General features: G+C 40.3%; 2 protein-coding genes and 1 long non-coding RNA gene across 4 annotated transcripts in view; 1 reads left to right on the top strand and 2 right to left on the bottom strand.

Moving 5' to 3' along the window:
* Positions 1 to 20,686, bottom strand: part of LOC136265140 (uncharacterized) — a 142,017-nt gene that overhangs the window by 28,818 nt on the left and 92,513 nt on the right. The window lies entirely within an intron of this gene.
* The window catches only part of LOC136263396 (uncharacterized), a 34,401-nt gene that overhangs the window by 4,201 nt on the left and 9,514 nt on the right, over positions 1 to 20,686 (bottom strand). The window lies entirely within an intron of this gene.
* On the top strand, positions 13,939 to 14,722 carry LOC136263397 (uncharacterized). The gene is made up of 3 exons (XR_010704620.1): positions 13,939 to 14,078; positions 14,126 to 14,235; positions 14,608 to 14,722. It is a non-coding gene; the product is annotated as an uncharacterized lncRNA (long non-coding RNA).

Below are 20,686 nucleotides of genomic sequence, written 5' to 3'. Positions count from 1 at the left end.
AAATCAACACAAATCTACCTGTAGAGAGATAAGCTAGAAACAAATCACCCTGTAGAGAGTTCAGCTACAAAAAATCACCCTGTAGAGACATCAGCTAGAAACTAGACACAATGTAAGGAGTTCAGCTACAAGCAATCACCCTGTAGAGAGTTCAGCTAAAACAAATCAACCTGCAGAGAGATCAGCTACAAACAAATCACCTTATAGAGAGTTCAGCTACAAACAAATTACCCTGTAGAGAGATCAGCTAGAAACTAGACACAATGTAAGGAGTTCAGCTACAAGCAAATCACCCTGTAGAGAGTTCAGCTAAAACAAATCAACCTACAGAGAGACCAGATACACACAAATCAACTTATAGAGAGTTCAGCTACAAACAAATCACCCTGTAGAGAGATCAGCTACACACAAATCAACTTGTAGAGAGTTCAGCTACAAAGAAATTACCCCATAGAGAGTTCAGCTAGAAGAAGTCACCTTGTAAAGAGTTCAGCTACAAAGAAACCATCCTGTATATAGTTCAGCTACATTTCAAGTCACCCAGTAGAGAGATCAGCTGCAAAAAATATCCTGTGGGGAATAATGGGCATGTAATAAATATATGTATATAATTTGTATAATTACTAATAAAATCAAAAATAATTGAAGTATTAAAAATCTTCTTTAAGTTCTTTTCTTCTTCCTGTTGTAAAGAGAAAAACACATGGGTTAAAAAAGCGCCAAAGCCAGCCATAGGCTGACTTTGCAGTATACAAAATACAAAAAGAAGTGATATCTAATCAAAAACAGCCAAGCTGTAAAAAAAGGTGCGGCCCCCAAAAAGGCCATGGTGAAAAAGATGTGAAATCCAAGGTGGCGGCCAAGAAATGGCTGTGATGGTAGGTTAATGGTTACATTTTAATAACGACAATTCAGGTGAATTTTGTGCCGCTTGGTCTTGGCACCAAATTCACCTGAATTGTCGTTATTAAAATGTAACCATTAACCTATCATCACAGCCATTTCTTGGCTGCCACCTTGGATTTCACATCTTTTTTCACCATGGCCTTTTTGGGGGCCGCACCTTTTTTTAGAGCTTGGCTGTTTTTAATTAGTTTACGTACACAATGAACTAACAATTATCTTACCCTATGCTATAACAGAAAGTAAACAAAAGTGTAATTACGGATCCAAGTGGTAGAAAGTAGGAAACAATAGAAATATCGTATAGTTATATAACCAGTGTACTAGTACCAGTGTTGATCCTTCATGCAGTTCAATAATATGGTATAGCTGGTGTTTCTTGTGGGAAGTTTAATCTTGCATAGCATTAAAATTTGCAACATATTTCATCATATGGAGTTTTGTTTGTCTTTAGCACCTAAAAAACTGTTGTGTTGGATCAACCAGCTATGTACAAAACCAGCTTGCTAATTATTTATAATGGCTTGTTCCTTTACACAACATGTGTTTTTCATCAAACATTGTTGGACAGCTGCCCTGCTATATACTGGTGACTTCAGGCACCTGCATAAATTCATCGCAGATACAAAGAAACATGGCTAACATTCCTATTTTCACACTAAATTTTTAAAATTTATTTATTAAGGCTTTACAGCACAAGTGCTGAAGGTCTGTAGGACATCTGGTCCTACAGCCTGTTTAAAGTTGTTAGATAAAGTATGTTTGAAAAGGTGGTGAAAGGGGAAAAAATCCGAGTGGACCTGGGCAGCCTTGAACCAGCAGCCATCCGATTAATGCTCGAATGCTTACAAGAATCTATCAGGTGATCAGGATATTCATGTCGCATGCAAACACCTATTATAATGAGTGATAAATTTATGTGAGGAAATTTAACATTACGATTTGTCACCTTGCAAGAATAAGTGTTGCATGATATTATTTTTGAAATTCCCTGAGGGATGTGAGGTACTCTGTCCTCCATCTTCTCCAGAAGTTGTTCAAAAATACTGTTATGGTTCTTGCTCTTTCTTTCACTTCTGAGTTGGAGCCGTGATCAGGGTCATTAATCTCATCTCCTTCAGTTATTTGGTGTGGGAGAGGAACAATCCTCCTACTATACAGCAAGTGTGCTGGAGTGAGTGGGTCTGGGTCCTTAAGGTCAGAGGAGACATATGTTAAAGGACAGTCACTGAGAATGGCTTTGATTTCTACGATTATTGTTTGTAGATCAAGTAGACTCACATACGATCTTCCAAGCACCTTCTTAAGGGAAGCCTTGGTTAATCCGATAAGCCACTCCCAAAATCCCCTGTACCAGGGGGCACGCTTTGGGATGAACTTCCATGTAACTCCCTTCCAACTTAAAGCACCTAGTATGATCTTGCAACTGAACAGCTTGTTGAGTTCATTGGCAGCTGCTAAGTAAGAGAACACATTGTCCAATAACATAACCCTGGGAAAAGACTTGCGACTCCTGAATCTCCTGAAGGCTTGTAGGAAGTTCTCGGTAGTGAGGTCAGTTACTATCTCAAGATGCATGGCTCTGGTCACTGCACAAGTAAAGAGGCACACACACTTTACATGTGTAAGGCACCAGTGAAATCCACACCAGTCACTTCAAAGGGCTGTGTCTCTTGAACTCTACACTTGACAAGGGGAGGTGGGTCTGGTGTTTGATATGGCTTTCATTCAGTCTTCCTGCAAATCACACAATGTCTAAGAAGTTTCCGTATCAACTGTCTTGCGCCAGGAATCCAGTAGCTCTGTCTGATGGCTGTCAATGTCAAGGTCACTCCAGCATGTAGACGTTTCTCATGGACTGATAGACAATGATTCTGGTGAACGGGTGTTTGGCTGGTAGTAAGTAAGGAAATTTCACCAGTTCAGAGACTGGAGCATTATGAATCCTCCCGCCACAACAAATGAGTCCACCTTTGTCTATGAATAAACGGAGTTGACGAACTAAAGGTAATCGACTTGATTGGGAACTGATGTTCTGGATTTCGGCAGGGAATGATTGCTGTTGTACAGTTTGGATCCATTTCAAGTTAGCTTTTGTACGCTCTGCAGGGGAAATAGGACCTGAGTACTTGATGGATGGCTTTCTTACATTTCTCACAAATCTTAAAATATGTGCAGTAATATTGAGGAGTCGTGATAGGCTGTGGTATGCTGAAACATCAAGAATACAGTGAAGGCCAGTGTCTTCCATAGAGGTAGTACTTTGTGTCTCTGGTTGAGCAGTCTCTTCGGCTTCCACTAATGAAACTTGTAGCTGAAGGGCTTCGGTAGGCTTCCACTCTGGCTAAAGGTTATCAGACAATAACCAAGGTGGGCCCTTAAGCCACATCAAGGAAGACTGTAGCTTATCATAAGTAATACCTCTTGTCAGAAGGTCTGCTGGGTTGTCATTGGTTGAGCAAAATCTCCAGGAAGCTGACAGCAGTACATTGTGAATCTCACTTACTCAGGAACAAACAAACTGTGGAAGGGTCTTCTTGCTATGTATCCAGTATAGCACAATCTGGCTGTCAGTCCACATAATAATAGGGGTGTTGTGCAGTTGTAAGGAATCAACAATAAATTTGGCCAGATGTGTAACTGTCAATGCAGCCATGAGCTCCAAGTGAGGTAAGGTTGGATGCTTGAGTGGAGCAACACGAGTTTTTGCCATAACAAATGAAGACTCCTGTTGTAGCTTGAGAAATACTACAGCGCCATAGGCCTTGGTGCTGGCATCAGCAAATACATGAAGTTGTACATTGTTTTTCTCATAAGTGATGATAAAGTAGCATCTATTGACGTTAAACTGTGGTGATTGCTTGATGTCTGTGACTATAGATTACCATTTCTCACAGAGCTCAGGTTCATGTGGTTTGTAACATGGACTCAACATATTATATTGCAACTGTATGTGTGTAAAACATGTATTGATAATTCGGTATGTAATTGTATGGTGTGCGTTATCTTGAGATAAGATCTTTGAGCATGTGCCATCATCACATGGCGCCAGAAGAAAGTCACGTCAGTTGCGATGCCATCCGTGAACCTTCAACTGCAACCCCCAGCATCATTCTGTTTCAAAAACAGTGAGGAATGGCTGAAATCGAAACGGCATTTTGAACAGTTTTGCCTAGCGTCAGGGCCGACGGACCAAGCCGAGGAGCACCAAGTCGGCACCCTTCTGTACTGCTTAGGGGATGAAGCGGAAGAAATACTGGATACCACAAGGATATCAGTAGAGAACACACTAAAGTACGGAAAAGTGATGGAAACTATTTTCAAGTGCGAAAGAACGTCATATTTGAACACGCTCGCTTCAATAAGAGAAACTAGTTATCTGACAAACCATTGGAAGAGTTTATTGCTGAGATACATCATCTAGCCAATTGGTGCAACTTTAAAAACATGAAAGATGAACTGATATGCGACCACCTTATGGTCGGAATTTGAGATAATTCCCTCTCTGAACCCCTCCAGATGGAACCGGAGCTGACTCTCGACAAGGCCAAAAGACTAGTACGTCAGAGAGAAGCCATAAAGGAGCAACAGGAAACCTTGAGAAAGCCCTATAAAGGAGAAGGAGCATTAGATTCTGTGGTCAGACAAGCGCCTAGGAGAAAACTTCCAGCCATTCCTGCAGGAGCACCAATGCAACAAAATATTAGATTGTGCATACGTTGTGGAAAAAACTTCCCACCCCCCAACATTTGTGTCCCACTAAAGAAGCTCTGTGTTTCCGCTGTAACAGAAAAGGACACCTCAGCAGCCAGTGCCTGTCAAATACAGTTGCAGGTAACACAAGAAGCCTCCAAGAAATGACCTCAAAAGCACATGGCACAACAACTGATGTTGCTTACCTTGACACCTTGGATGGCCCGAGCAAAGTCTGGGAGATAGATGTTAATGTCAGAAACAAAACAGTAACCTTTAAGGTCGACACGGGTGCAGAAGTTACAGCACTTTCTGATACTACCTGGACATCCCTAGGTATTGCAACACCTCTGAAGAATGCTGAATTGTCTTTGTTTGGTCCCAATCAGACTCCACTGAACTTGCTTGGGAAGACCAGCTTAACAATGAGCTACAAGGGAAAGACTTCTACTCAAGATGTGTTCATTGTTAAAGGCTTGAAAAATAATCTCCTTGGTTTGCCAACTATTAGAGAACTTAATTTGATCCAAAATATATATGCTATTAAAAATAATATAATTTCACAGTATCCGTCACTGTTCACCGGACTAGGAACTTTTGCACAGGAATATGAAATAAAGCTTAAGCCAAACAGTCAACCATTCTCTCTAAGCGCACCAAGGAACATACCTATACTACTACGCTCAAACATACAAAGGGAATTAGAGTGAATGGAGAGCCTGGGAGTTATATCCCCAGTAGAAGAACCGACACCCTGGTGTGCTGCAATGGTAGTTGTTCGTAAGGACCCAGGAGCTGTTCGAATCTGTGTCGACCTGAAGCCACTAAATGAAAGAGTGTTACGTGAGGTTCACCCCATGCCGAAGGTAGATACTACACTAGCTCTACTATCTGGTGCAAAAGATTTTAGCAAACTTGATGCCAATAGTGGGTTCTGGCGAATTCCTTTAGCTGACAAGTCTAAGCTACTAACCACTTTCATCACCCCTTATGGACGGTTTTGTTTTAATAAGCTGCCATTAGACATTTCTAGTGCCCCTGAGATATTTCAATGCCGCATGAATGAGGTCCTGTCCAGCCTCCCGGGGGTGCTATGCCATGTGGATGACGTACTAGTTTTTGGAAAGGATAGAATAGGACATGACACAAGACTACAGGCCACTCTCAAGGGATTACAAGCTGCAGGGATTACACTTAATGAAGGTAAATTCCAGTTTTACCAATCGTGTATTACCTTCCTAGGCCATGTCATTGAAAGTAATGGAATATCACCAGACCCAAAGAAGACCGCTGCAATACAGAACATGAAGCCTCCATCTTTGGTATCTGAACTCAGAAGATTTATGGGAATGGCAAACCAGATGAGTAAATTTTCTCCCAATATTGCTCACATATCTAAGCCACTAAGGGAACTACTTAGCTCCAAAGTAGCTTGGACATGGAGCACAGTCCATACTGATGCTTTTAAGGCTTTGCAGGATGAGATTTCTTCACTTAGAGTTCTTGCCCTCTACAACACCGAAGCAAACACTAAAATCAGTACTGATGCTTCTGCATATGGCCTTGGAGCAGTCTTGTTACAACAGCAACATGATTGGCGACCAATGGCTTTTGCTTCCTGAGCTTTAAGTGAAGCAGAGACCTGTTATGCTCAAATAGAAAAGGAAGTCTTGGCCCTCACATGGGATATGGAAAAGTTTGCAGAATTTATCATTGGCAAAGAAATCGTCCTTGAAGCTGACCACAAGCCTCTTGTGCCACTCTTGAGGAAAAAGAGTTTGGATTTGCTCCCACCACAAGTGCTGAGGTTCAGACTTCGCCAGACAAGGTTTCAGTATACTATACACCATGTCCCTGGGAAAACGTTATACACTGCGGACACACTATCACGAGCCCCATCTACAAAGCCAAGCAGTCTGATTAGCCGACATTCTACTGAAGTTGAACAGTTCATCCAATCTGTTATAGCAGCTCTTCCAGCTAGCTCCGACCGCCTAGACAGTTACAGCAGAGCTCAAGTCACGGATCAGGTTTGTTCCAAACTTATTGAATATTGTAAGACTGGATGGCCGGCAAGAAGTGAACTGAGTAGGCACATGAAAGACTACTGGAGATTCTGTGGAGACCTCACCCTCAGTGACAAATTACTTTTGTATCAGTCTAGAATTGTGATACCCGCAAGTATGCAGCAAATGATCCTAGAAAAGATACACCATGGACATCAAGGAATCCAACGATGTAGATTACGTGTGTTCTTCAGTTTGGTGGCCAGGAGTCTCCACGGCTGTTGAAAGATTTGTACAGTCATGTCCAGTGTGTCAAAAGAGTACTCCCCCAAGCCGAGAACCCTTGATTAACACTTCCTACCTAGCTATCCATGGGAACGTATAGCCTCAGATTTATTTGAATTGAACAGCTGTAGCTACCTCCTAGTGGTAGATTACTTTTCAAGATTTGTGGAAGTGTAGAAATTAAACACTACAATATCCTCAAGTGTTATTTCGCACCTCAAGTCTATGTTTGCTAGGTTTGGAATTCCAGCAGCAATGGTTACAGACAATGGACCACAGTTTGCTTCAGGGGAAATGTTGGAGTTTTCAGAAGCTTATGGATTTAGACACATCACAACAAGCACCCACTATCCATAAGCCAATGGATTAGCAGAGAGAATGGTGAGGACTGTAAAAGGTATACTGGAACACACCAGTGATCCATACAAGGCCCTTCTCAGTCATAGAGCAACACCCCTCCCATGGTGTGGCTTAAGTCCAGCTGAGCTGTTAATTGGGAGAAAAGTACATACAAACACACCAGAAATCAAGACTAATTTTATACCAGAGTGGTTCTACACTGATAACTTCAAGAACTTAGACCAAAAGGTTAAACTTGCACAGAGAGATGACTACAACAGCTGCCATCGAGTGAGAGAATTACCACAGTTACCAGAAGGGCAAACAGTTTGGGTAGAGACCTGGGGACAACAAACCCCAGGAAGAGTGGTACAGGCTGCCAATACCCCTAGATCTTACACAGTTGAGACACCAATGGGCCAAGTAAGGAGGAACCGCACTCATCTCAGAATCTGTACCGAAGTTCCTATGTCAACTGCTGAGGAGGAATCACCTACCATGCCAAACAGGCCTGTTATACGTACTCAATCTGGAACTGTCATCCAACCCCAAGATCGTTTGAGATTCTAGCCTAGAGAGGGGGAGATGTAATATGGACTCAACATATTATATAGTAAATGTATGTGTGTAAAATATGTACTGATAATTCGGTATGTAATTGTATGGTGTGCGTTATCTTGAGATAATATCTTTGAGCATATGCCATCATCACCATTCCAGCCAGAGGGTTTGCATTAGAAGCTTCGAACGGATGGTTGCTGGAGCTGCTAGTCCAAGTGAGTCAAACACCTTCGATGAATCTTGAAGGACTTCAAGCTTAGTAATTAGGTTTATGGTAGCCAAAGTGGTGGTTTTGGGTATGAGTGATAGTTTGTCTGTGTCAGTATGCCAGTGGACGCCAAGGACATTAGCAGGTATAGTGAAGTCAGCAGTCTTTTCTTGATGTGTTATCAAACTAAGTTGTGAACTGTTCAATATCCATGATGTCAAGTTAACTTTGGCCTCTGACATAATGACTCTAGCCTGTTTGTAATACTGGGTTGCAGCCAATTCTGTCTCACACCCTGACAAAATGTTACCAACATATAAATTGGCTTGGATGTAATGTGAGAGTGGTGTGTTATAGTATTGTAAGTGCAGCATATAGCATGAACGGTGAACTTACAGCTCCGAAGAGTACTGTCTTAAAGTGGTACATGATGAAGCATCACTGAGCCAAAAGAAGCAGGTGTAATCTCTAATACTCTCAGTAAGGTGGATATGGAGAAAGGCTTTCTCAATATCAGTGGAGATAACATACGAAAACGAAGGATGATTGATCATAGATCATTTAGAAAGTGAGGACCAGTGAGTAAACAATCATTCAAGGAGGGATGGTCCTTTGATTGACAGCAGCTGCCATTGTATACCATATCCACCCCAAAAACACCTTCGCTGTAAAAAAAAGGCGCGTCCAAGAAACTACAAGTACCTGTAATCCAATATAATTAAAAACAGCTCAGTTGTAGGGAAAGACTTCATGAAAGTAAAAATAACTGGTAACTTAAAGAGCTGATATCTGGAGCGGCCAAGAATCAATCTTAATCCAACTACTTATACAATTTTTTTTTAATTCGTGCACAAACACCTAGCATTGGCTGTAAAAAAAGTGCACCCATGAAAGTAACTGGCAATTGAAATAGCTGATATTTGAAGCGGCCAAGAATGAATGCTGATATACAACTAATTGGAATTAACAAAAAGTTTAACATTGAACCTTTATCTTTCAGCTGTGTTCTACATTCGCTCTTGCTGCATCATAAATTGATTTCTTTTAACTCTAATTGGCTGGTAATTTCTGCTTTTTTTAATATTCAGTGTATAGAGCAAAAAAAAGGTGGCCAAATTACCAGCCAATTAGAGTTAAAAGAAATCAATTTATGATGCAGCAAGAGCGAATGTAGAACACAGCTGAAAGATAAAGGTTCAATGTTAATCTTTTTGTTAATTCCAATTAGTTGTATATCATCAGCATTGATTCTTGGCCGCTTCAAATATCAGCTATTTCAATTGCCAGTTACTTTCATGGGTGCACTTTTTTTTACAGCCAATGCTAGGTGTTTGTGTACGGATTAAAAAAAATTGTATAAGTAGTTGGATTAAGATTGATTCTTGGCCGTTCCAGATATCAGCTCTTTAAGTTACCAGTTATTTTTACTTTCATGAAGTCTTTCCCTACAACTGAGCTGTTTTTAATTATATTGGATTACAGGTACTTGTAGTTTCTTGGACGCGCCTTTTTTTTACAGCGAAGGTGTTTTTGGGGTGGATATCACTCATTTTTGTTATAGTGATAGTCTCACTGGTGGACCAACAAAATTGTTAAAGTGGTAACATTTAGATGACTGATATTTGGAATAATATTATTATCTTGGAGAGTTAAACATGTGCACCTGTCATTGTGTTTGACAAGGGCATGCACATTACAGACACTGTTCACACTGTAAATTTGGAATTATGAATTTACAGTGTAGAATAGACAGACTGTTCTATTAGAGTATAGATCTATGTTTACTGTGGCATTCATTTACTATTAATAAAATTTTACAATATCTCATCTGTGGTAAATGCTTTAGATTATGCTCATACTTAGCAAGTGCCTAATTAGTTCACAATTACTACACAGCTGGCCATTGACTGTTCTATTAGAGTATATTTATCTTTTTTATAATATTATTTACAAAATATATCAGTGGTAAATACTTCAGGCATCTTATGCTCAAACTTAAGCATTAACTGGGTGCCTAATAAATTACTACACAGCTAGCTATGTATAATTTTGACTGAATTCACAATACCGACAATTTATTGCACAAGCACTGATGGATGGTAATACGACGCAATGCTTACCAGCAGCTATAGTGATCTTACTTAGTTCACTGCAGCTATATACACATAAGTCTCAGATTGCATTTCAAGTGTTTGTGTGTTGTGGCACTGTAGGGAAACTATGCATCTCTTCGTCTCAATAACTGCATCATCATCATATTTAGATCAACTGTTGTAACTGGATTGACAAGGTGTACAGATTTTCTAGTCATATAGAATCAATAAAGAGGGATCAGTAAAGAGGATGGAGGAAACCAACAAGACATCCGATAACTGAACAATAATTATAAGAGGAACAGTCAAAACGCACTTAAATAAAACATCTTAATTAATATTTAAAACTCTTTGCTGATACTATAACCATGAACTCTGTTCTGGCAATTATCTTATCATTGTTTAGAACATTATAAAATTTGATTCTTAGTGTGTAGCTATAAAGCCTTAGGCCTCATAGTGCATGGAATAGCAATTATTACTGGCAGATGAAAGAATACCTTGTATACGCAACCTGAAAGCTAAATACATCAGTATAGCCATTATTATCAAGAGTCCATGCAAGCATATAACAAGAGTTCATTTTAGTATGGGACTCTAACCATCTTTTGGACAATGTAAATATAGGGCATCAGAGCCAATACAGTAGATACAACCAGTGCATTGAGATCCTAGCCTTTTTGACTGGAATTAAACTTTCAAACTTGATGAAGCAAATTTGGTCACTGAAGGACTAAAAGTTGCAGTATACTTAATTAAAATTTTCTGAGGGAGTATGCCCCAGAGGCCCAGACTATATAGACCAGTTGACTTAGTCTTAGCTACCACTTTCACCTTACTCTGGTGCCCCTGATGTATCAGTAACATATAATAGAGTAGCTATAAAAAAAGCTAGTTAATGCCATAGGCATAGCTAGGGGTGGGCATTTGCCCTACCATCACGTGTTCTATGCGACCATATGCATCATCACAAAAAATTAGCAGCACACAAACAATCCTATATATAGCTAGGATATAATACACACGTATATACCGCATTGCTGTACTATGACTAAGAACAAGTACCACACAAGACTGACAATTATCACGTGATCTATTTAGGCGAAGTCCCTTGGAATGTCCCAAGCGGACACACGTGGTATGCGGTTTTAATTAAAATTCTCGTTAAAATTGAACTAATGTTGTTTAAAATGGCAGTCCAAGAAGGAGAGTGAGAGAAAAGTAACGAGACTATATTAAGTCTTATTGTAACTGGATTTTATTTCATGGTGAGGTGTACTTTAATGCAGAGGCCGTACACCGTTGCTGAAGTATGAAAGAATAATAGTCTGGAGTGGAGGTTATTGAAACTGATTAGATCGAGGATTAGATCATCGACACGCACTGATTAACGGTATTTTAGAGACCCGCCAGGCGAAAACTCCTGGACCTGGTAGCTCCACTAGCTCGTATTATCTCATGGCAAGATTGTTGACAAGGTGTACGGACCAATTACCAAAAAACCATGGGTATCTTGTCATTTTCCACTTACATCATCATTAGTAGTCTTGGAACTTTGGCTGCAGGTGAAAATCAGAAAGCGAATCTGTGTCAGATATCAATGTTTGTATGAAAAAGTATACCCATCATGAGTCACATGTTCTGGTCTAAATTACTGAATTTATGTACAGTGAAACATATGAAGAAGTTAGCTGTATGGCACAGACATTATTTAGCTTAATCATGCAACACTGTAATTTTCACAAACTAACCTGCAGAACTAATTCACAGTACTTCTGTTTCATTGTAACACTAATGTAGTGAAGGTTAACAATGGCTGTCAAGACATCGAAATAGATCAGAGCGTTCCTTTCCAAATATCCGGCATTCAATTTGCCATAGAAAAAGTAAGTGATTTTCAACCTTAAAATGACAAGCTTAAATTTCCTCTGATTTCCTTCTGCTATAGTTCATCTTAATCGCTATTCACTGCTATTTCCAAATCTTGTTCGAATCTGAGGTATCTATCACATGTCATGGGTTATTATTAGTGCTGAAATGATTACTCGGTTATTTGACTATTCGGTTGGTATGACACTATTCGATTCATTACCACACTATTTGAATAATCGTTAGCACTTTGTACACTGTATTCAGATGGAAAAGCCAGCATTGAAACTTAAGGTTGTGAATGAAGTGATGTATCTATGCCGTAAAAATTCTATTTTAGAAAAGATAGAAATAGCTCTTAGGCTTTACCTTGCTCCCTAACAAAAGGTTTCAGTACTTATTCAATAGAAGTATAAGCTTAAAGAATAATCGAATATTCGGTCATTTTGTTCACAACTATTTGAATAGTAAAAATTGCTACACGTTTCAGCACTAGTTATTATGCCTTTTATTGCATGACTCCAAAACACTCAATACAAAATGTATGGGGAAATCTGGTCAGTTTAAGCCATTTTAACGAGCCAAAATTTCCGTGAATTGGACTTTGTTTGGCATCATTGTACTTGCAGAGTGTTGTTCTACATGTATCAAATTCAGAAAGTTACTAAACAGACTCGAGATAGGCGGTAGCGTAAGTGACCGATTATCGAACAAAGTTTATACTTCACTTCATAAATATCTCCAGGAAAGTAGTATCAACCTCGACTTTTCACCAGGAGGTAGTGCCTTTCTTGTAGAATACCTCGCGTAAGTTTGAGTAATAGTATCCGATTAGTGTCCGTGTTATAAGTGGATTTCTGCATTCCGTAAAATATGAATTATCGAACACCAATACCTATTATCGAACGCCCATTAATTTGCGTTAATCAATTATCGAACGTTTTGCACCTTTTCTATTGTGGTGACTTCAGTGCACCCTACACACTCTTAATTATTATATCAACGTGTTATCTGAAGTACCATGATACTGTAACTGAAGTATAGTTTTGATACAAGCATGCACTTGTGAGTTACAACAGCGAATCGTTTAGTGTAAAATGCGTACAGTGAAAAATCAGCACATTACAACTAATAACACAGTCTTATTATCCTTGTTTACAACAACCCCTTCTGTACAGTCTTCGTGGATACATCTTTTACTCAGGTAAATGACAAACAGTCAGCCCAATTCCGCCGCCAAAGTCACGCTCGAGTTGTACTTCTTTCACGGCGATTCCTGTGTTCTTTTTCTTCATTTCTTCGTCAGTGGTGATGAGTATCAAGACTGCTGTGATGTCCACACATAAACTCTAAAGGATGAAAAGCTCATTAAAAATAGGCTACACTATTGGAATTCTCCATATAAACACCTTACGAGTATGCAGAATAAAATTGTAAACTTCCGAATATGTTACGTGATTTTTATGTTCGATAATAGGTACCGTTCAATAATAGGTCACTTACGCTACATGATAATTAATTAAATTTTTAATAATTTTTCAATTGAAATGTATTGGACATGCCTGTTCCAGATGGAATTTTTGCCATGAACAAAGGTATAGCAAATGTCCGCAAACTTCTTGATATACCTGTCTATTCATGTCTCTGTGTATAAAATCCCCAAATGTTTATTTTGTGTAAAAAGTGACAAATTTAAGTGTATTACATTTAATGCTCACCTATCTGTTTTTACAGGCAATCTAGTCATAGTGATTTACCCACCAACAGTGGATGTGGTTGTGATACTTAACTCTGGACCAGGTAGGACCCTTATTAGCATTGTGAATTTCGGATCAGTTTACATACAGAAGTCGAGGAATTATAGTTTCTTTTTGTAGTGCTCAATATTGTGACGTACATCAAAAGGTGTCATGAATTTCTACATGATTAGTTGATGTTGTACTATCTCATATGATGGTAACAAAACTAATACCCAGGTCAGTTTACGTGTTGTGCATATAGTATTAATGTTTTCCTAGTACCCAGATTTTTTGGTGTATTGTACGTATTAATGACACCGTCGGTTTTGCAGGCACCATCTGGTCATAGCAGTTCACGTACTAGCAGTCAGATGTAGTCATGGTAAGTCACGTTTGACCAGGGAAGAATGCTTGCTTGTTGTTTTACAGGACTGGTCTCTTGTGTTGTCAGAATACCAAGCAAGATGTGTTTTGTGGTGACCACAAGCCCAGCCCTAGTGATAATTGGCCAGTTGTCTGATTAGCAGCTTTGACTTAAGGTATGTGCACAAGCTCACAGCAATTGCTTTGTAAGTTGTACTTTTATGCACAAATGTAACTTAATGTTACTTAAGATCAGGTATTGGTTGTAAAATGGGTTAAACAATATATCAGGTATTTGCTTAGCTTAAAAGTGGGAATTGCAACAATTGCAATCCTGAATTTCCTGTTGTATAGCTACAAAATATATTTAACATGTTGTACATTCTGTTTGGTGGCCACTTGTTGTTTGACAGGTCTCCTCGTGTTCATGTTTACATACTTAGGCACCAAAACACATTTACGTTACCTCAGGTACACCAGATTCACTTATAACCTTGAATATAATTTTTAATGTTTAATTCAGTGCCTGCATGCTTGTTCTTTTACAGGGCTCACTTAATCTTGTGTCATCATGAAGACATCTAAGAAATAATCACTTGGTGTTAAACTGATGTTTATTAAATTTTTGATATGTGTTATAATAGCACTGTTACATGTTTACTCTATTGCAAGAAATTTCATGAATTCTGCAGCCATCTTATCCACAATTAGAATTGCCTTATTAGTAGCTGTCACGGCAGTTCACACTTCCACAAAGCACCATAAGTGTAAGGCGGAGCTTGTGTTGTGGCTTTCATTATGTATGTAATGTAGGTCTGGAATGTGGTTTGTGACCGTGTACATGAGTTTTGGTCATTCCACACAACTTGCAAAATATTTCTTGTATCATAATGCACCTATCAGGGGGATTTACAGGGGGAATTGACACGAAACTGCTGCCCCACTATGGGGCATTTGATGATCGTTCAGTAAGCACCCAAATATTTTTTTGTTATTACTTCCTTCGCTATGTCAAATCCTGCGTTGCAACTAGGGCCAACGGTGGGGATTTGACACGATAGGTTTGCCCTACTATGGGGCATTTGACATTCGGCTGTGTCATATCCCACATATGCCCGAGGGGGGGGGGGGGCAGTGGGGCAATACATTGATAGGTGCATAAGTGGTGCATGGCATTAAATGGAGTATTGAATAACGATTTATACACCTTCCCTAGTGTCTGTACGTTCTTTTATCACACTTTTACACCTTATTTATAAGACATCTGCCGATTATAAACGCTCGCATGGGGCGTGGCACTAAATGGTCTATAAAAGATTTCTGCTTAAAATGCCTTCCCTAGGGAACTTACGGGTCTGCACGCTTTCACAACTTGTTTGTCAGACATTAGGGCTTGTGTCCACATCGTGTCTTCAAAAGTTATTGTAGGGATTAGAGGTTTGAATGGAGAAAATACGCGTAGGGCCAACCAGAATTAGATAATGTCAGGCCTAGATGGCTGGTACAAACACGGGTAAGATGACTGGTATAACGTGACGATATGTGTAATACAAGGTAGAGAAATAAAGTGAAATATGTCTAAATATGGCTATATATTTTATTTTAGCAAGGTCGCAAGAAAACGACGACGACTAAAGATTTTTTTATTACGTAACCCAATACAAATCCATTGAGAGATGTTGCATAATCCAGGACTAATATTGCAAAACCGATCCTACACGTAAATAACTCACAGTAGTGGCTGCGTCTTTTAATTGGGCATGCGCTTCGTAGTTTCTTGGCTGCGTGCCTCACTACCGTGAGTCTTGATAACGGGAATGATTCACGGAAGAAAACATTCACGAATTTTGCAATTTTACAGTAGGTGCATTCGCAAATGTTTTCTTTAAAAAATTTTCCTATGATTAAAATAGTTGTTTCATGGATCAGTTGATGTAGCATTCATGTAACGGATGCATAAGCGGGTGACAACTCGCCTTGCTACTCACCAAACTGCTATATATGCGTGACCAGTGAGGTGCAGGACCATGGCATGTGATTTGAACAAAGATGCAAACTTCACTGACAGTGGAATAATCGATGCTACTAAATGGGGCAAATATAACTGCAGTACAGCGATTCCCTGTGCCGGAATGGCATGTCTTAGCCTCGGTTTTAGTGCTGCCCCCAAGGCTATAGGCGTGTCTATCGTCCGTGCTTATTAGGCCAGGCAAAGTTGATTGCTAGTTTCCTGTTTCCGTCCACATGTCTCTTTAGAAATGTCACAAAAATTTCATTATATGGCTATTTCCACCGTATGGATTTTCAAATATTCACCAATATTTTCATTATTATAACAGTGGGTTTATTTTAGTGTTTTCTTCAAGGTTTTAGCCATAATGAATAATGACCTTCCGCTCACATGATATTTTGAAAATAGTGAAACGGGAAACTAGTAATCAACTTTGCCTGGCCTTATCATGAATGCCTACTTCTCCAGCGAAACAGCGACCATGCATGGCTACTATATGCATAGTACGCAACTTGTCGGCGTCAGCCATATAGTCAAGCGTTCCCTATCCATAGAAAAAAAGATAATTCGTTGTGGGTGCGTGCCCAATTATTAATTGCTTTATGAACAAATCGCGAACATTTTCTTGTGAATGAGGAAATAGTAGATCATTCACGAATGTTTTCTTCCGCGAATCATTCCCGTTATACGGTACTATGTGGATTGGTGTTGTGATTGAATTCTTTTTGACACAGTGGTGAGGAATAAAATGGGTCTAGCCAGGTATGTCAGGTGTGTAAACTCTTTCAATAAAACCCCTGTTGAGTTGATCACAGATAATGTTGTTGAGTGTTTATTATTATTATTAAAGCTTGTAGGAGACCTGGTGTAAGTGAAAGACAGTGAGCCAATGAATGGCTTCTCTTCCTGAATACGTATATGTTAAAGCATAGCTGCGAGTGCTATATGAAAAATAAAGTACTGGGCGCAAAGCCGAGATGCTGATAAAACACGAGGCGAAGCCGGGTGTTTTATTAACATCGAGGCCAGTGCCGAGTACTTTATTTTTCATATAGCACGAGCAAGGCTATGCTTTAAATGATTTATGGAACTTTCTAGTCGTGTAGCTTCACCATACACTAGGACTGTACTTGTAATTAACATGTGTTGCACGAATTATTAGCAGCCTGAACAACACACAACTAGTTTAACAAAGTAACTCACGCGTATTTCACCATAGTTTGGCATGGTAGATGTTCATCGTGTCTTGGTTGCAACCCACAATCGATTCTATTGTGAGTCATATAGTGAAATATTTCCGTGATATCTCCAGGACTTGTCCGTTTACATTAACAAACGTATCAGCAATGTTATCTTCTCCCACTCATCATCGGAGCATTTAGGTATGTCTATAAAAGCAATCCAGTGGTAGAACTCATATTGGCTGGGGTGATTGATCACTCAGCGCGGTGAGGCTATCAGCCTTCACTGGCTTGGGTGATTAGTCATAATGGTGTAAGCCCTGCAGGCTATTAGTCTGCACTAGAGCACGTGGGCAACTGTGCTTTATTGCCCACAAAGAGTGCTTTATTACACAGCAAAGAGTGCTTCATTGAATGAATAAAGCACTCTTTGTGGTGCAATAAAGCACTCTTTGTGCTTGATGAAGTACTGTTAGCTGGCTGAGAGTGTACTTTATGAAATTTAAAGTACACTTTTTCCTTTAATCTTGCCCACACATAGTTCTATAAATTGGAGTTAGTTGGCAGTGGTGGATGGCTCTCTTTCCACGGGAATCTGGTGCAGTATGAACCATCAGGAAGACGAGTAATACATGTCTGAGAGTAAACGTTTCTGATGGTCCTTGATGGCTTCACAGGTACCAGGAGCATGAGGTCCCTTGCAGTACACACATGTTGGTTTCTTCTGAGTTTGGAAAACACTGGCAGTATGTGAAGGTTTACAAACAGAGCTTGCATGAAATGAAGCTGTAAACTGAGGTGAGTTAGATTGGGGATGGTGAGAACCCATTTCTAAAATTCTGATCTCTGTAAGTAAAGTACCTTGTAGTTCATCAATGGTCCACTCATCACTGCCATGCTGTTTTGCTGCTGGAAATTTGTTCAGTATGATAGGGACTAACAGCGAACCATATGTCTCACAGGACTTGCCAAGTGAAGAGAGGCTTCATGTGTGACTTTAAACTGAGTCATAGAATAGTTGTAGAGCTGATGATGAGTTCATTGGATTGTGTATCTCAAGTAGGGCATTCATGTGAGCATTGACCAGCTTATGTGGTTGGCCATATCTTTGTTGCAGTAAAGTGACAGAATGCTCATAAGTGATTCCTGTTAGTGGGAAACCAGCCACAACTCTTGCAGGATCATGTTGTAGTTATGCATGTAGATACCTTAACTTCTGAACATCACTTAGAGATGAGTTATTGTGCATGGCTGCCTCGAAACAGTCCCAGAAAGACTTCCATTGTAATGGTTCACCTGAGAACATTGGTATATTGAGTTTGAGTAGACAGGTAGTAGCCCTATTGCTGCTTGGTACAGTGTGTGACCACAAGGCTTGTAGGGGGTGTGGCATGGCTTTCCAGGATGTGTGATCACATGATTCTCTGGCTGTGTGACTGTGACTGGTAATGTTGGAGTTTCTGTGTCGTGCAGGATCACTTGTGTATGGTGAGTGTCATCTGCAGCAGATATACTCACTGTTTCAGATGAGGTGGTGGACTCTTCAGTGTTCTCACACCAGAGGTTGGGACCTGTGGTAGAGTGGCCTTGGCAATACTGCGGTCTGGATAGTTAAGGCGATATTGTCTGAAAACTCATTAAATCTGAGCTGCTTGCTGGGAGATGGCTTCCTGAGTTTCTTCAGTTTCAAGGACCTCTGATTCCAGTTCCCCTCTTCTTCAATAAGACCAATTGTCTTAGCATCAACATCAGTGAGGATGTCCCTCTTTCAATCAAGTTGTTTCTGCCAGTCTGCTAAAGAAGTAATGTCAGATTCCGTGAGCTCATTAGGATCCTTGTCAATGAGTTCTTTAGTAAAAGCAATTATCTTAGTGAGGTGGCTTCTATACCTGCGACGTGATAAGCAATGATGCTTGAGTGCCTCCATGCCGTAACGAACTTGTCTTTGAATTAATGTCAACCACTGGGAAATCTGTAACAAAGGAACAACAACAGTTCACTGAGTATGGGGAGCTTGCTTTCCAGGTACTGTTCTCTTATTTTGCCACAGTACCACAACGTTTTAGTGACGGGTTAATACTTGGACTAAGGCAAGCACAACTAGCTCGGTAGAGTTGGCTTCATTCTTGAGACGGACTTCTGCTGGTCTCAGCACCAAAAATGTGGGGGACGTCGATTAGTATAGCTCGGTTCATTCACTGTTCGCCACAATCATCACGGATACATACGCAACACAACACTGTCACTATTATTGATTACATGTACTACAAAATTCAAAGTACAAACTGATGTCATATTCCTACACATGATCATAAACTACAACTACTTAATGTTAATGTATAATGTTATAACTAATCATTGACAAAAGGAGTCAATGCTGGGGCACTGATGAAGTATTATGATGCTTATAAAGCGCTATAGTGCACTTTTAAACAGTTTTTGAAAGCAAATGTGTAATAAAGGGTCCACAGAGATGGGCTTGCATTTATTGCTAAATAGTTTGCATGGGGAAAGTCAGATCTTGTGCTTGGGCAATCCTGAAAGCTAGCTACGCCCCTGATACAACTACACACACACATGACTGTTTTATTAGGGTGACTGCTGTATTATGTATTAGAGTATCTCACGCTGAACCTCTAGGGCGTACAATAAGGAGGCACCATCATCGTGTTGGATTGTTAGAGGTGTGGTCTCCATCGTTATTAGTAAACCTAGATCGCTAACAGGTATGGAATCAAACCTTTACAGGTATCTACTGGGTGTCCAGTACCTCATGCAGTAGCAGAAGCGCTTTAAATAATTTTGTGGAGTCCAATAATTATGCTACTCAGGGAAGTGTTGATACAGAAAATTAACACTTTGATATGGCTTCATTGCATAAAGAAGACAAGGGACCAGCCCGATTGAAGATAAAAGGAAAGACAAGGCACAGAGGGCATAAACTCATTGGAACCCCAAAAGGTACATCCCACCAGTGAGTTTGTTGTTGTGGCATAAAATTGTGGCCAAGTACTGCTTCATTTGGCCTCTGGCCTTGCAACTGTGATCAGGCAGGCAGGCAGGCAGGCAGGCAGGCAGGCAGGCAGGCAGGCAGGCAGGCAGGCAGGCAGGCAGGCAGGCAGGCAGGCAGGCAGGCAGGCAGGCAGGCAGGCAGGCAGGCAGGCAGGCAGGCAGGCAGGCAGGCAGGCAGGCAGGCAGGCAGGCAGGCAGGCAGGCAGGCAGGCAGGCAGGCAGGCAGGCAGGCAGGCAGGCAGGCAGGCAGGCAGGCAGGCAGGCAGGCAGGCAGGCAGGCAGGCAGGCAGGCAGGCAGGCAGGCAGGCAGGTGGTCTGTGAGACTAAAACTCGAGTTTTGGCAATTTTTTCTAATTCTAGATCTGGCCGTCTATATGTGTTTTCTTGGTTTTAACGCTGTATTTGATTTTAGATGTACTAATA

The sequence above is a fragment of the Dysidea avara genome, chromosome 8, assembly GCF_963678975.1.
Source record: "Dysidea avara chromosome 8, odDysAvar1.4, whole genome shotgun sequence".
Classification (NCBI taxonomy): domain Eukaryota; kingdom Metazoa; phylum Porifera; class Demospongiae; order Dictyoceratida; family Dysideidae; genus Dysidea; species Dysidea avara.
The sequence above is the reverse complement of the archived record's forward strand: the minus strand, read 5'-3'. Positions and strand labels throughout refer to the sequence as shown.